Raw genomic sequence first — 17,606 nt, forward strand, 5'->3', positions numbered from 1 at the left:
GGACAATGAAACTAAAAGAGATTTTGATATATTTATAAATTTCTGAAATTATTTTGGCACATTACTAATGATGTTATAATGTATCTAATTATATAATAGCAACATATTGAGGATTTTATTGTAATTCTAAGTTTTAATAATTCAAGTGCATATACATTTGATAGAATATACTTTTCAACTAAATCAGCTATTGATTAATACTAAGACATTAAATTCTAAAATATTTTCTCTTGAAATTAAATATTTAATTAGATGGTAAAAATAATTTTTGAAGTTATAAAACTGACAGGTACAAACTAGCCTTTGTTCCAAAGTTGAATGATTCAGTTTTGGTAAGTACACTCATGACTCAAGTTAGAAAACTGTACTGCTACATATAGTGGGTTGAAAAAGGGCTAGTATCACATAAATGCCCTATTTTGATAACCGCTATTTGTTTATTATTCTGCCCCTGGTGATCTCAACTTAGAATTTTGTTGATCATGGAAATTTTCTAGATAAAAGATCAGAAATTACAAAACTGCCTTGCAGAGGCTTTGCCAATTCCAAAATATTATCTCTGGACAAGCTCTGATATGCTGATTAATGTCCTGTGTTCCAAACTATACAAGTAATGTGTGAAGACAACAGTGAGGCACCTCCAAGGACATGGTAATAAGATACCTCCAGAGATTTTAAACTAATTAAGTCAGCATGTGGTGAGGTGAGCCCCAATGTTTCCTAGGTACACTGTGGTTTTTAAGTGGTACTAACTCATTTGAGGAAAGAAATTGTGAACAGAAACAGTTTGCCAAGAGTTTGGAGAAACAATATATAATAGTGCACCTACACTGTTATCCATGGAAGAGAGGTACTGAATCCATGGCATGTGAGTAGTTTAGTGACTAGCAGTATTCTCTTCTTCAGGTAGTATCAGTTTATTAAGACTTGCTGTGGCTTGGGACTTGCCACTTTGCGCTCTCATTGCAAGCTTAACTGAACCACCTTCTGATTTGCTAATATGACCTCCAAGCTATCATTCAGGAAAAGGAGGAACTCTGGATTAAAGACCAGAATTCCATTCTATACATAGCAAATTCAGAGAAGCTTTCTGATTTAGACATTAGTCTCCTATGGATTTACTTTGTATAGTTCAGCCCCCAAGTCTGTCAGTTTAGTTTATGAGTTCTAATATTCTTCTTTTTTTTTTTTAGTTCTAACATTCTTATAAAATACAGTTTCTGACCCTTTAGGACAAAGAACGAAAGCCCACACAGTGTATTGTGCAAATTTCACTCTTTGGGGCTTCTCCATAGCCAGGCTATCACCTTTTACTAATAGTCTCTATCTCACTGAGACTGCACTCGAACTTCATCTCAGGCATTCTGAGCAGTTATGCTAACTCTGTCATGCTTGTGACATAAAAGCAGCCACTGGGCAGGGAGAAGAAAGAAACCATTTTATCACAACATCTGACTGCCAGGTGGCGATAGCTCTTGGGTCAAAACGATAGATTTTCACCAGTTGGGTAGTATCTGATCTAGAAAGGGTACTTTACACTGCTCTCATTTACCCATGAACACACACTAATAGTTGTCTGTGCTGTGAAGAGAATTACCCCAAAATATAGCAGCTTAGTACAGTGAACATATATTATCTTACATGGTTTCTGCAGGCCAGCTCTAGGAGTGGCTTAATGGGTGATTCTGGCTCAGTGTACCTCATGATGTTTCTCAAGCAATCAGACCTGCAGTCATCTGAAGACTTGACTGGGGCTGGTTGGTCCACTTGCAAGATGGTTGCCTCATAGGGTTGTTGGCAAGAGGCCTCAGTCCTGTACAGTGTGAGCCTCTCCACTGGGCTGTTGGTATCCTCATGATATGGCAGCTGGCTTCTCTCAGCTTCCTTCGGATCCAAGTGAGGAATGACCTTGTCTCTGAAGTCACACATCATCATTTCCACTTCCACTTCTTTTTTTTCTTTTCTTTTCTTTTCTTTTCTTTTCTTTTCTTTTCTTTTCTTTTCTCTTTTCTTTTCTTTTCTTTTCTTCTTTTCTTTTTTTTTTTTTTTTTAAGAATTTATCTATTTATTTGAGAGAGAGTGCACACAAGCCAGGGGGTGGGGCAGAGGGAGAAGCAGATTCCCCATTGAGTAGAAATCTCTACACAGTCTTAATCCCAAGACTCCAAGATCATGACCTGAGCTGAAGGCAGACACTTAACTTACTGAGCTACCTAGGTCATTTTATTTCTTGGAAGCAAGTTACTACATTTATCTCACATTCAAGGAAGAGGGGATTATGCTCCACCTTTTGAAGGGGGAGCATCTAAGAATTCATGTTTATGTTCTAAAACCACACAGACACATCCATTTATGACTGGGTTCCTTACTAGTGCATGGTCAGCATCTCTTAAGGGTCTCCACATTGGGGAAGATGGGTTCAGGAAGAACTTCTATTAATGGGCATGGCACGTGACATCAGGGGTCTTCATCTTGGAAATTTAGATTACCTGTTCCTAAATATACTTATTTTTCATTAAGCATAAATTTAACTTTTCTAGGTTTAGTGAAAATTATTAATAAAAATCTAGAAGAGTAAGAATGTTGAATAAGAGTGTTGAGGGGATCCCTGGGTGGCTCAGCAGTTTAGTGCGTGCCTTCGGCCCAGGCCATGATCTTGGAGACCCGGGATCAAGTCCCATATCGGGCTCCCTGCATGGAGCCTGCTTCTCCCTCTGCCTGTGTCTCTGCTTCCTCTCTCTCTCTCTCTCTGTCTCTCATGAATAAATGAATAAAATCTTTTTTAAAAAAGTGTTGAAAATAATACAAAAACTTTTTAAGTGATCTCTACACCCAATGTGGGACTCAAACTCTTGGCCCTGAGATCAAGAGTCACCTACCTGCTCTAACAACTGAGCCAGCCAGGTGCCTCCACAAAAAATATTCTAATATATACTTCGTAAACTCATCAACATTTTTAAAATTTGCATTTGTTTATTAAATGTGTATAGAACTTACTACAGGCCAGGCACTGTTAAAAGCAGTTTACATATAACTACACATGAAGTCATTTAATTATCTTAACAGGTAATATCACTCTCTTACAGATGTAGAAATTGAGGCACAGACAGGCTAAGTAACTGTTGCAAGGTCACTGTCACCGGCTAGTAAATGGCATTTGATTCCAGAGTTCATGATCGTAACCCAATTCAGTACTGCCTTTTAGAAATTGCATAATACAGTGGGCTTCCTAAATGCTAACTAGGAAAACAGCTGAGGATTTGCCTTGCTTAGTTTTTGTTATTTTTGAGTTCTTAAACAGTGTGAGACAAAACAATAGGAAAACTTAAAAAGACTTATTGGTCTTCCCCTGAATTCAGTAAGAATTACTAGAAGAGAGGGATGCCTGGCTGGTTCAGTTGGTAGAGTGTACGACTCTTGATCTCTGAGTTGTGAGTCTGAGCCCCACATTACGTGTAGAGATTTTTTTTTATTTAAAGATTTTATTTATTCATGAGAGACACAGGCAGAGACAGGCAGAGAGAGAAGCAGGCTCCATGCAGGGAGCCTGATGTGGGACTCCATCCTGGGACTCCAGGATCACACTCTGAGCCGAAGGCAGGCTCTCAACTGCTGAGCCATCCAGGTGTCCCGTGTCCCCGGTTGGAGAGATTACTTAAAAAAAAAAAAATTTATATATATATATAAAGCCTTTGGCCCAGGTCGCGATCCCAGGGTTCTGGGATTGAGTCCCACATCTGTCTCCCTGCTCAGCGGAGAGCCTGCTTCTTCCTCTGCCCATATCTTTGCCTCTCTCTGTCTCTCATGAGTAAATAAATAAAATCTTTAAAAAAATAAATTTAAAATCAAAAAACAAAAAGTACAAGTACTAAAAGCCTTCATGTTAAGGCTATTGGTCATTTTGTCCAAAGCTTTAAGGTGGTTCTGCTTATTAAACTAACTGTGGTGGTCAACTGTGGTGTTTTTTGTTGTTTTACTTATAAAATTAGTGTAATTTCATTTTAGGTAATTTAGGGGGTGGGGAGGAAATACTTCTAATCTTAAGGCCCACCTTCAAACACCACCACTTTTATCATTTTGGTAGCTAATTCCTAGTGTGCAGTCCAACTGAATGAAGGTAGGTATGAAGGTAATGAAGGTAAACGAGTATCTCTTTCAGATACTTGAATCTCAAAGCTTTATGAACCCCACTGTAGACCTGCTGTTTTATCACAAGAGGGCACCAGGAAACGGGATAGATATTCCCCTAGTGATTAGCAAATTGGTTCCCTTGGAGAATTTTATTATCCTTAGTAATGTGACCCATATTAAGGGTACTTTAGACTTCAATGCTGTGTTGTTTTTTTTGTTTTTGTTTTTGTTTTGTTTTTTTTGGTTGTCAATGATTATTGAAATATTTTCCTATGTAGTTCTTAACTAGCTGGGGATTCCACTGCACCACTATTGTTGTCATCTGTGATATCATTAGGGTGGCGGTCATCAACATTGCAGCCCATAGACTGGCCAGTCCCCAGGATGGATCTCTTTAATGGTTCCAGAGAGGAGAGTTCTCTGGCTCAAGATTGATGTTGCATCTGTCGGGCAGTATTGACAATCCCATCAAAAGTGACATTTTCTCTGTCCATAATGTTTTTCTGCTTCAGTTTCTATCTCTTGGTGGTCCTTTGAGGGCTTTGATAATCAGGGCAGAGCAGATGGTACCACTTCAATCTGGGCCTGTCTGTTCTAAATGTTAGTTTCACTATAATCCTCAGACCCTTACTAATCACCTGTTGCCTTGGTAATGTCATCACCAACATTTTTTGGAGAAAAAACCCAGGGAGCTGATCTTCACCCCAGGGCAGATGTGGCATCAACTTCCCCACTGGTGCACCTCAGGTATACAACTTTGATCTTGTTGGGGCCGAATGTAGGCGGCATGGTTGGAAGTGGGTGCCTGGTGTTGGGTGAACCTGGCCAGATTTCTAGATAACTGAAGCCGGTTACACCTTGGCCTCCTCCAAGCTGAAAGCCAAAAGCTAGACTTTAAGATTTCCTTAAACATGAACTGGGAAGAGCTCCTTTCCTGCCTTCTTCAAAGAGAGACATATTCTAATATTTTAGAGCATTCATCAAGAGTAGACCCAGTGATAGTAAACACATCCAACGGGAGGCTCAGGCATCATGCCCTTCCACAGAGAAGCATTGCTGGCCCTACTGGAAGCTTTGTAAAGAAAGGTCTGCTCAAATCTTACTCCTTAGCATTCTTCTCAAAGGAGTTTCATAAGTTCATATAAATTTCAATGCTGTTTCTGAATTTAGATTTTTCTCTTTCTAAAACCAACTCAGCTTTCCTTTGGTTTAGACCTTTGAACCAGTGCCTGTTCTGTGTGAAAAACTTTCCTAATGCTGAAGACCCATCATGCAATTTTTAAAACTAGTAAGTAGGCTAACCCCTGATGGGCTAATCACTTCTTCGTGAGTTGTATGCATTCCAAAAGTCAGTCATTTGTTCCCAAACTTGTTTATGCAAGTTATACTGAGTAATTACATAAGTTAATTCAATATTACCCAAAGCAAACAAATAGGAGCGTGAAGAGAGTTGTGATCTCTGTGAAAATAAGCCAAATTCTTGGGAAGACCTGATAAAGAGCTATCTGATATCAGCACCTATCTCTAAAGATAGGTCTTTATCGGGTCTTAAGAAAAAATGCTATGGAATTAGGTATGGGAAAAACATGTAAGTTTAGGGGGAAAGAAAGGTTGTCCAAATCCAGCGGAATTCTGCCCTCAGTTTTTTTCCACAGGTGCCTTGAGTCTTCACTTGAAACTAAAATTGGTAGTGCTACTTGCTTGCATTAATGCATGTCTTATGTACAGCCCCCTTCTGTAGACTCTACTCCAAGGAAAAGCCTTTTTTTTATTTATTTTATTTTTTAAAGATTTTATTTATTTATTCATGAGAGACACAAAGAGAGGCAGAGATAAAGGCAGAGGGAGAAGCAGCCTCCCTGCAAGGAGCCTGATGTAGGACTCGATCCCAGAATCCTGGGATCACGACCTGAGCCAAAGGCAGACGCTCAACCTCTGAGCCACCCAGATGCCACAAGAAAAGGCCTGTTATCAAAGGAGTGATGAATGAATAGACTTGTATGTTTTTAATTTAAAACAACATTTTAAAGATATTTATTGTAATTTTGTGATTCTCCACTTTAACTGACTTTTGTTTTTAACTGACCAGCTACAGATCCTGGCTACTTAGGGAAGAGAGCTTCTACTATAGATTTCCAGGAGCTGCCAACCACACATAGGTAGGGGAATAACGCATCTCAATGCTTGCTAGTGACTTATGTATACTGTCAAATGAATAACACCTCATTTTTATAAAGATTACACATAGAACCCCTGATTTCTGAGTTAAATGCACTTGATTCTTAATACAGCAGATTTTTATAATTTGATTACCTATTATGTATCTAGGTCTATTAGCTAAAAGAGTGGTTTCTAGGTCTTTTGGCTTATCCTATAACTGTTCCTAAAGTATGTTTTCTTTTTACTTAAAGCTGCCTGGCACAATTGTAAATGTGTGATATATATTGCTTAAATGCATAGAGCCCAAAAGGGAAGTGTTTGACTTGTATTTACCCCGTGGTTAGTGAATCTCTGTCATTGTGCTCAATATATTTTATAACTGGAAAAAGAATGATCCACCTTTGAATCCATATGATAATCTTTAAATTTTAACTTTATCATAGTGCAATAAGAAAAATTGGAAAGGTCTTTACTGAATTACAGATAAATTACTGAATTTTGTTTGTGCCAGATGACAGAAAATGCATTTGAGTTTAGAATATTGAAATACAAAGGGGGAAAACTCATGCTGTAAATGAGATTTAGCTAAAGTTAGCTTCCTCTTTCTGCAATATATTAGGGCCCCTTCCCTATATTTCAAGTCTTGCCTAAAAGAAGGGCCATATTATTGCATCAAGGGCAAGCATCCGTCCCTGTCTTCCTCCTCTGCAGATTATCAAATTTTATTCCACTGCCCATCCAATCCACAAGTAGACCATAATCAGTCCATACCAATGAGTATTTGGCCTTTTCCTGGTCCACATGTGTGCCTATAACTTAAATTTGCCTGATACAAGCTAAAGGAAGAACCTATCCTTGAGGGATTTTTTCTTCTGTCACTGGATGCGAACAGAGGAACATGCTGCCAATTTGCTGCTTCGCAGCCATCTTACCACCATCGGGGAGGCAGTAGAATGGCAGTATGGAAAAAAGTGTAGGTGCTTCAAGACATGGCTGAGCTTAACTTAGAGCCTACCTAACTCTGGACTTGTTAGGTGAGAAAATACATTCCCACTATCTCAGCAAGTGTGAGCTGGGTGTTCTGTTACTTACAGAAATTTTATATTCTAAAAAATATCAAAATTTTCCAAGAAATTTTGCCTCGATTTGTTAAGTGGTCTGCTTTGCTGATGTAATTAGTATGCACCTGGTCTATCTGTTGAGCATTCCAGCCCTGCCAGCTGCTGCAGGGATGGCAAATTGAAGAGGGGCAGTAGTGCATACATAAGGAGGCCAGATAAGAAGCATTGTTAATGAGAGATGGTGGCTTTGGGATGGAATCTTCAAGATAGGGACAAATGGAAAAATTAAAGAGACATTTAGGAGGTGAAATTGATAGGATTCAGGGATGGACTAAATATTGAGGGAAGGGAGTAGCAAGGTGGCAAGCATGACCTAGGGTTTCTGTTGTGGAAGTAGATGCATGGTGGTCCAATCACTGAGCTCTAGAGAGCACAGAAAGAAGACAAGGTTTGATATTAAAGAACAAAAATATGTTGTTGGACACAATGATTTTGAGATGCCTTTGAGATATCCAATTTAGATTTTCTATAGCAGCTCAAGACATAATTTATCCTTTTAAAAATGTACAATTTGGGGGATTTTTTTTAATTGGGGGGATTTTAATACATTCACAGATCTATGCAATCATCATTACTAATTTCTTTTCTAATGTTTTCATCACTCAAAAAAAAAAAACAAAAACAAAAACAAAACCCCATACCTGTGTGCAGTTATTTTTCATTCCTTCTTCTTCCTAACCCTGGCAACCACTAATCTACTCTCTGTGTCTGGATTTGCCTGTTCTGACAAGCACCTCATCACATAAGATGGATCCTCAATGAAGTTAATGGCTGATTTCTTATCAGGAATCATACAGCTTTTTCCTTTTATGGGGATGACATCCATAGACATTCAGAATAGCCCAGCATTTGACACACTGTCATAGACTGTCCTATATATGATACAGCTTCTAACAAAACTACGCTGTCTGAAACCCCTGGTAGTAGGATCATTTAACTTTATACTGAGAAGGTTGGGAAAGCACAGAATCCACACATGGTGATTTGAGGAGTTCATGCTATGAGACCTATAGTTCTTATGAAGTTGTCTATAAGAAAGAAAACATGTCAGCAGGGCCTACAGTGGTTCCATGTGTGTTGTGTTTGTGACAGGATCAAGTGTGCTTTCCCAATTGAGGAGCAGAAAATCACTGCGAAAGTGTTGAAGGCACAAGCACAGTTAGAAAGCTAAATAGAAAACTGAAATTTTTTTAATTAATAAAAAATTTTTTAGAAATAAATCATGGAAGCTGGAAGACAGTAGGGTGGTTCATTTATTTATTTTTCAGATTTTATTTTAAAGTAATCTCCACACCCAGTGTGGGGCTCAAACTCACAATCCCGAAATCAGGAATCACATGTTTCTCTGACCTAGCCAGGCAGGGCACCCTAAGGTGATATAGTCAGAGTCCTAAAAAAAAAAAAAAAAAAAAAAATTGTCAACCAATTGAAAACAGGTATTCACAAACAGATAGTTGTACACCAAAGTACACCAGTGTTCATAGCAGCATTATTCACAATAGCCAAAAGGTAGAAACAACCCAAGTATCTATTTACAGAAGAATGGCTAAAAATATGTATTATGTCCATACAGTAGAATATTATTTGGCCATAAAAAGGAATGAAGCATGGATCCATCCTCCAACATGGATGAATCATGAAACATGCTGAAGTTAAAGAAGCCAGACCCAAAAGGCCACATGATGTATGATTTCATTCATCTGATGTGTCAAGAATAGACAAGCATACAGAGACAAAAAGTAGACTAGTGGTTGGCAAGTGATGAAGAGAAGGTCAATGGGAAGTACACGGTTTCCTTTGAGGATAAAAGGGTATATTCAGTAATTGAATAGGGATGACGATTGCATAGCATTGTGAATATACTAAAAATCACTAAATTGTACACTAAAATGTTTAAGATGGTGAATTATGTTACATGAAATTTATCTAAATACAAAAATTTTCTATATCAGGATTGGGAAAATGATGAGACAATTTCCCAATATTCTGAAGTAAAAGTGCAAAACTGAATTTATTATTGGCTCTAATAAGGGAAAACTGTGCTTGTCAGGCATAGTCTCCCAAGAACAGAGCAGACGGCTAATCTCATGTAGGGTTTTTGAGAAGTGTGGAATTCATGGATTGGTGAACTTAGTGAGAGTGGGTTGACATCTGTGGAAGTGTGGTTGCTCATGCGAGACCTATCAATTGGCTGGTGCTTGGATGCTTTTTACTGGCACAGATCCATTCTAATTTATTGACTGATCTTCGTATGCAAGAGCCAACACCAGTTGGTTTGCAAAAGCATGTTCACTTCAGCTAGTTGTCACGGATAGATTGAAAAGACTTAAAACCAGTTCGGGTGGCTCCTTGTTACCATGGCTACTGAACAATCAGTCTTTCCCTAAGTTTGTAGGGATCCTTCTTATTCTCATACCAACCTCTTCACTTCTGTAACCTCTTCCATGCTCTCCCTCAGGATCTGATTAATGAGAGGGAAAGGGCAGGAAGTGCTACTGGCTCTGTGCTTCTTTATGCATGTATTTATTCAACAAATTGTCTTATGGGATACAGAGGAGGAGAATCAAACAGTTCCTGTCTCAGAGTCTGGAGATGGAGCCCATCTACACAGTTGATTCCAACTCAATGTGGAGGAATACCCAGGGAAGCCTGAAGAGGTCCCTCCTTCTGTCTAGAAGAGGGAGGGAGTTTCACAGAGGAGGAAAGCTCTGAATGGACCTGACCCTGACCCAGTCCTAGCCCTTTCTCTATCAGTATAAGTCTGCAGGACAAGTCAGGAGAAAAGGCTTTTCAAGAGAAGCAAGTTCACAGTATATTGTGACTGAATTTCTATGTCTATTCATCTAGATAATAAAGTAATATTTATTGTCTTGTGCTAGGCATTTTGCCAAGTGCTTTAAATGGATTATCTTACTAAAACCTCACAAAAACCTAATGATTAGGTACTACTGTTGACCTCATTTGCCAATGAGAAAATGTAGTCTCAAAGGATTAGAGAACTTGCCCACGCTTATCTGACAAGTAGTAGAGACTGGATTCAGATACAGACTGACTTGTAGCTGCTGGGGCCCTTCAATAAGTTCAAGTTCGATAGAGGGAAGAAAAGCCTAGCCTACAGAAGAGGGCATTCAATTTCAATGTGAAGTACCCTTAATCCACCTTAATAAGACATTCATGTTTGGGGCACAGACCATGATTTGCATTCAAAAAGTATTTTAATATTATAAAAAGGTATTTTGATACCATATAGATCCCATAATTTAACAGATGATAATAACTTAATTGAATAATTCTGATTGAGCCATCAAGGTAAAGGAACTAAAATTTATAGAGAAAACTGGTTTCCTCCTATAGAAAGAAGATTATAACCTAAATGATAGAATGAGAATGACTGACATCTGTGTACATTTATTACAGTTCAAATCAAAACATCAGTTACCTAGATACTTATCATGTGATACATGGATTATATGCAAAAACAGGGGGGAGGGATTCACTAAAGAGAAGCTCTATAGCTTCCATCATCAGCTTCTTAAGGAATTCTAACTGCTACCACCCCCAAAAAGGTAAGAATGACTGTACTAAAATTTTCAGCAGAGAGAAATGACTAATACATTCTTAATGTTGCTTCCATTTACATTCCTTTCTCAGTGTTAATTACTGGTTAGGTTACACATTTTATTTTGGTTACCATTTTTTCTAGTCAAGGCATTTTGGGTCACAAGGCAAAACCATCACTTCAAACTAGTTTAAGCAAAAAGGCATTTATGGAAGGCTCTCGAGATGGCTAATGGAATCCAAGTTCATCAAGCAGAGCTGAGACCCACAGAGGACAGGACCAAGAAGCCAGCAGTCAGCTTCCCTCCCTTGAGTTCCCTCTTCCATCGTCCGCTCCATTGGTCTCAGCAAACCAGTCACTGCTTACATGTGCATCGTGACCCACTGTGGTTGCCTTCACTCCCTGGTTTACATGACCTGCAGAAATAACAACCTAGCATCTCACAGTCCCAGTTCAGAACTCCCAGGATGTAGACTTTGCTTGATCTGATGCCAAGTCCCATTATCATCGAGAGCCAAGAAGGCAAGTGTGATGGCAGCCGCTGGGTCTGACCATGGGCAACTCCTGGAAAGGGGAGCAGAGGCTGAGAGACACCCCATCAGTGTCTCCTGTTCCACTCAATTGAAAATGTCTGTATGCCTGCCTGGATTTCAAGAAATTTTCATTTATAATAGTCTCTAGAATCTGAAAATATTCTCTTTTCCTATGGAGATAATTGAGAAGACTTTACATACACAATGATCTTGCCTTTAGATCAGAATCTCCATTATGTTGGTTTACATCTCTTATTTTTATTGCAGTCCAAGCCTTGAGGAGTTTGTGTCACTTCCCATATTACAGTTTCAGATTCCAGTCACCATCACTACAGCTGCCACACTACCATCTACCCCCCCCCCCAACACACACACATTTAGCTAAAAAGACAGATGTCTTCCTGAATTTTTAGCTTAAAACGTGCCATGGTTGGGGCACCTGGGTGGCCAGTTGGTTAAGCCTTGGGCTCCGGTCATGGTCCCGGGATCCTGGGATCCAGCCCCACATCAAGCTTCCTGCTCAGCGGGAAGCCTGCTTCTCCCTCCTTTTGTTGCTCCCCCTGCTTGTGCTCTCTCAAATAAATGTTTAAAAAGGAAAAAAAGTTGTCATGATTGACCTATTGGTTAGTACCAATCATCTGAGGAGGTGAATTCCAACCTGTAGTGTCCTATATATAGTTTGTTTCACAAATCCTCTCCCAGTTCTGAGTGCTAGGAGATCTGTGCTTTTTTAAAAAAATGAATTTAAATGAAAATTGCGTTAAGAATTAACTTTGAGGGTCACCTGGGTGGCTCAGTCAGCTAAGCATCTGCCTTCCGCTCAGGTCATGATCCCTGGGTCCTGGGGTCAAGCCAATGTTGGGCTCCCGGCTCAGCGGGAAGCCTGCTTCTCCCTCTCCCCTCCTGCTCATGCTATCTCCTCCTCCTCCTGTCTCTCTCTCAAATAAATAATTTAAAAAAGAATTAACTTTGACTATTTTCCAGGTCCCATTAAGCTAATAGTGACATGGAAACCTCAGTAGGGAATCTTGTTCAAAGGGATCCACCCAGGAGGCTCACACTCTGTTACCCACTATTCATAATAGTGAGTGGCTGCAGACACTCCCTTCAGCTTCAGTGATCTAGTCTAGAGTCCTATTTGTCATGGTCCTCAACCTTGGCTGTGCATCAGCTCCCCACGCAGACTTCACAGTCCCTGAAAACTAATATTATTTTTTAAAGATTTTATTTATTTATTCATGAGAGACAGAGAGAGACAGAGACATAGGCAGAGGGAGATTCCTCCCTGCAGGAAGGATCGACGCAGGACTCGATCCCAGGACCCTAGGATCACCACCCAAGCCAAAGGCAGATACTCACACTGAGCCACCCAGTCATTCCTTTTCAAAACTTGAAAAGCTTCCCAGATGACATTACCCCAAGGTAGAAGACTATTAATTACATTTGATGGGATTTTTCAGACAAGAATGTGTGGTACTAATTGTGAAATAAGATTAGGATTTTTTTCCAGATTTCAATTTCATTATAAATATTTAGTACATGTTTTATTTAGTACTGATATTTAGAAAAAAGAAAAGCAAAAGGACACATTTACAACCCCAACATAACTGGTACCATTTTACTACATTTTTTACTAATGCTTCACCTACCACATTTTTGCATAACTAAGGCCCCAGTGTAAATACACAAGACTGCTTGGTTTTATTTTGTACTACTTGACATAACAACGGAAACATTTTCTAGGCAGTATAGGTAGAAAATAAGAAGTAAAAATCCTTCCATTGCTTTAAGGTCCATCCTTCCCACTCACTCTTACCCACGCTGGGTGAAAAATAGTACCTCAGCAGAACAAACATTAAAACACAAGAACACCCAAGTCAGGATTTAGGGGTTTTACCTCAGAGCCTTACCATATCAGGGCTCTTTTAATAACAAAGCCATTTAGCCACTTTGAGTGGCCTTCTTCAGATTCTCAGGACCACTTGCTTTGTTGTGTATTTCTGATAGACTGATAGGGCTGATACATGGTTAATGTTATATTTTATAGTATTACATTCCTCACATGCCCATGTTATTTCACCGCATGAATTTGAAGCTACGTTGATTTTTCAGGCTTTCGTAATGAGACACCACAGGATCAGAATCTTCTAGAACATTCCAGCACCAAGCTCTACTGGACTGTGTGGGCGCTTACTCTAACTCAGAATCATTTGAGTCTTGTCTTTTAGGAAATAAAAAGGAATGATTAAACTAGCAATGTTCTTTTGCCATATGTTTAGTTCCTTCATCTCTCACTGGAAAGTTTGAGGCAATAAGGTCCCCAATATTTTGGTCTGAAAAACATCATGATTCTTGGGAGCCATGACAAATAAAAAGAGTAAATGACATTGTTCACGTCGCATGTAATAGACGATTTCAACTAGAAGACTCTTAAAACATATTTCTAGTGCTGGTCAGAGAGATTGGAGAATCTAGCCAGACAGGATTCTCCTATTATCCCTCTTGGGGATCTGAGATCCCTGCCCTCAAGAACCCACTTGTATAGCCCATGGCCCAGTGCAGTCCCTGAAAGTCTCCCAGAAATGGCACAGGTCGGGGGGTCTGGAGTGAGTCCCACGTCTAAGGCAGATGATGGTGGGTACCAGTAGCACAATTGCAGATCTTAGGCACTAGTAAATAAATGAATGAGAACCAAACCCATCCAGAACAAAAATGACCTTAATGGTTCAAGTTCAGGCCAGGAAAAAAAAAAAAAACTTAACAAGGGGAATAAGTTGTCAAAATAAAATTGTCAAAATGAGACCTCATGGATTTCCTCATGTACATAGCCTCCTTCTTTGATCATGAGTGTTGGATGTTCCTCAACATCTATAATTATCCAATTCTCATTGAAAACTATCATAAACTATTAGTATTTAGCAACTCTGCCTTTTTTTCTTAAAGAGTTATTTATTCTTGAGAGACACAGAGAGGGGGGAGTGGGCAGAGACACAGGCAGAGGGAGAAGCAGGCTCCATGCAGGGAGCCCGACGTGGGACTCCATCCCAGGACCCCAGGATCACGTCCCGGGCTGAAGGCTGAAGGCAGGCACTAAACCACCGAGCCACCCAGGGATCCCGCAACTCTGCCTTAATGAGATTAAGATGTGGGGTGAGGGGAGCAACAGCAGATGGAATATATTCTATTTTCTGAATTGACAAGAGGAAAGGCCAGAATATGGACATGACCAATTCCCATCATTAATCAAATAAAAAAAAATACTAATTTTCTAAAAGGAAAAACTGTGGGTTAAATGCCTTTTTACCTTTTCTTGAAAAACCTGCATTTGGTCCCAATCTATCAAAAGGAATAGAATTTTCTTGGATTTATCTCAGTCTAATAATTACCCTATCTTGCTTCATTCGTTGTTAAAAACTTCTAAAATCAACCTCCTGTCCATTGGGATCTTTGTTTAACCAAAGAAATAACTTGCTAATATATGCACATATTAATACTAATATATGTCTTGTTGCAGCATGATTATGAAAAGTAGAACGGTTTGACTTGTAGAACCTTTACATCATCGTTAAGTTCTCCAATCCTATTGCATCACATTCCCACATTAAAAATCTTCAGAGCTGACTATAAAACGTCATACATGTATTAAAAAGTCTGTTGACACAAAGTATGGGATTCTAACAGACGTGATTCGCTCATGATGTGCAGATAGGCACAGAAGCTTCGTGGCTCTGTGATGCAGTGCTGTTTATCCCTTTGGTTAAGTACAATTTCCAGCTGACACATGGTAGCCATTAGAGCTGCTTAACCATGAAGATAGCAGCTGGCTTGCCACGATGAGAACATGCAATGCGGTTCCTCTGATAGCGAAGGCCTGCTTTCTCCCCCGAACTGCTGAGCATTGGGACCTTCATCAATCAGCACGACACCCAATCTCTCAGCCAACAAGCAGCAGATTCTTAAGAAGCTTTTTTCTTCTGGAATGTTGCTACCGCATGATCAAAGCCATGCTCCAAAAATATCTTTGCACGGTATCTACACTGATGGTTTTTCTCAGTGCAAAACAAGAAAGAGTGGCGTTGGCCCAGTGGCCCAAAAGCTCTTATCCCACAGATGAGTGAAGGGAAGTCATGAGACTTTACCACTGATCCCAGCGGCCTGAGCCCCAAAAGGTCAAGGCATGAGTGGTGGGCCAAGCGCCGGGTCTGGATTGAGAGAAGTTAGCACATGGGCAGGCACAACAGTCCAGAGGGAATGGCCTGACTTGCAATATGCCCAGCATCACTTAGGCCCACACAGCACCTGCTGCCCAATCCCCTTACTCCCACTGTGAAGTTGTCCCCTCACAGGTTTTCCTTGCCCTTGACCAGCCTGGTCCTTCTTATGGCAGATTCCTAGCCGCCACTCTCTCCTTGTCCTCTTCGCGTCTCATTTCTACCACCACCCCTCCTCAGCTGCTCCCTGAATGCTGAAGCTCCTTGGGTTCCTGTCCTGGGCCCTCCTTGGGTGGTTTCACCTGTGCCCCTTCCCCTCTGCTAGCTCCAGCTGGCTCTGGTGTGCTAATTATTTTGCAGCCTGGATTTCCAGCCCGTGTGTCTCCTCATATCTGAGCTCCAGTGACTTTCTAGAGAGCTCCCCGTCGATGTCCTTCCAGCATTGCATTCGTCATGTGCTCTCATCCAACGGTCTCCCAGAAATGTCTCATGTGGGAGTCTGGAGTGAGTCCCACTTTATACAGCAGACAGTGGTTGGCACCAACAGTACAATTGCAGACCTTAGAAAAACTGGCAGATTCCATCTGGGCCCAAAGAACAAACCTCTCAGCATGCCCTCCTTTAGCTCTTCCTTTTGCCTTCTGCCATATATTTAGGTGATTCCATTCTTAGATTCGCTTGAGATGATACCAGAAGGCAGTTTATAAAAGCATTCGCTCTTCTCAGGTATCCTGGCACCGTGTGTGGTAGGCACCTATTTTCCCAAACCAGCAAGCTTTCTAACCATACTTTACTCCTTCCCATACCGTCAGGACCCAGCTCAGCGCAGGTCTGCATCCTAAATATCTCTTGACGTGTCCCTTTCCGTGCATCCCTCTGCCTAAAGCAGGCTTCATCATCTATTCCTCTAACAGCTTCCAGATTGATTCTCACCATTTCCTCTCTCTCGTTCATCCAGTTGCCTTCCTAAAACATGAAATGCATCAGGCCTGCACACATTCGATGACTTCTGGTTGCTTGTAGGTACAGCCCAGCTCCAGAGCCTGGTGCCCCACGGCCTTTGGGGTCAGCCCTGGGGCCACCTTACCAGCTGCCTCCCCTTACTGCTCCGCAAGGACACAGGCCTTCAGCCAGCCCTGACTTCTCCTCGGCCCCAGAACCATTTCCTCCCAGGCCACACTGGTCACACTGTCTCCTCCGCTGTCTCTTCAGCTCCAAATGCCCTTGTCTTTGCCTGTCAAACATCCAATTAATTAGAAATTCAGTTCAGACACAAGCACCCTCCACTTCCTTGGACACAGTCAGCTGCTCTCCCCTCTGCTCCCCTGGGAGCGTGGACCTTTGTCATGGAGGACAGGACAGGCTGTTCTCTTGCTCATCCACATACCGGCCCCTCTCCCTAGTGCGATGCTTTGGCAGATCAGGCGCTTAAAAATGCCTTTTGGTTCTGATTTCCCTAGAATAAGAAAGCTAAAAAGTCCCAGATCCATTTGCTAACCATCTCATTACATTTTAATTACTCCTCTCCCCACCACAGATACTGTTTAAATGAGAGTCTAATCTGACAGCTATTTATTGAAATGACTTCTAGAAGCAAAAAATAAGCTTTTATAAAGAAACTGTCATAGTGGAAGTCTGTTCCTGAGATAACAGGAACCCCCCACTGAGTGGATACAGGGTCTTCACCTGGACAACCGAGCGGCAGGAGATGGGTCATGGGAGAGGGCCGAGGAAAACATGTTTCCATTAGAAGGAAAAAGAAATATTGTGGGGTGCCTGGCTGGCTCTGTCCTTAGAGCATGGGACTCTTATCTTGGGGTTGTGAGTTCAAGCCCACACTGGGTGTGGAGATTACTTAAAAATAAAATCATAAAAAAAAATGGTGATGTAA

General features: G+C 40.7%; 1 protein-coding gene across 1 annotated transcript in view; it reads right to left on the reverse strand.

The window, feature by feature from the left end:
- Nucleotides 1–8,699: 8,699 nt before the first annotated feature.
- LOC140604785 (uncharacterized) overlaps nucleotides 8,700–17,606 on the reverse strand; it is a 196,918-nt gene continuing 188,011 nt past the window's right edge. Inside the window, exon 7 of the transcript XR_012007595.1 lies at nucleotides 8,700–8,802. The gene's annotated coding sequence lies outside the window, so the exon portion shown is untranslated. The remainder of the gene's footprint in view (nucleotides 8,803–17,606) is intronic.

The sequence above is a fragment of the Canis lupus genome, chromosome 15, assembly GCF_048164855.1.
Source record: "Canis lupus baileyi chromosome 15, mCanLup2.hap1, whole genome shotgun sequence".
Lineage (NCBI taxonomy): Eukaryota > Metazoa > Chordata > Mammalia > Carnivora > Canidae > Canis > Canis lupus.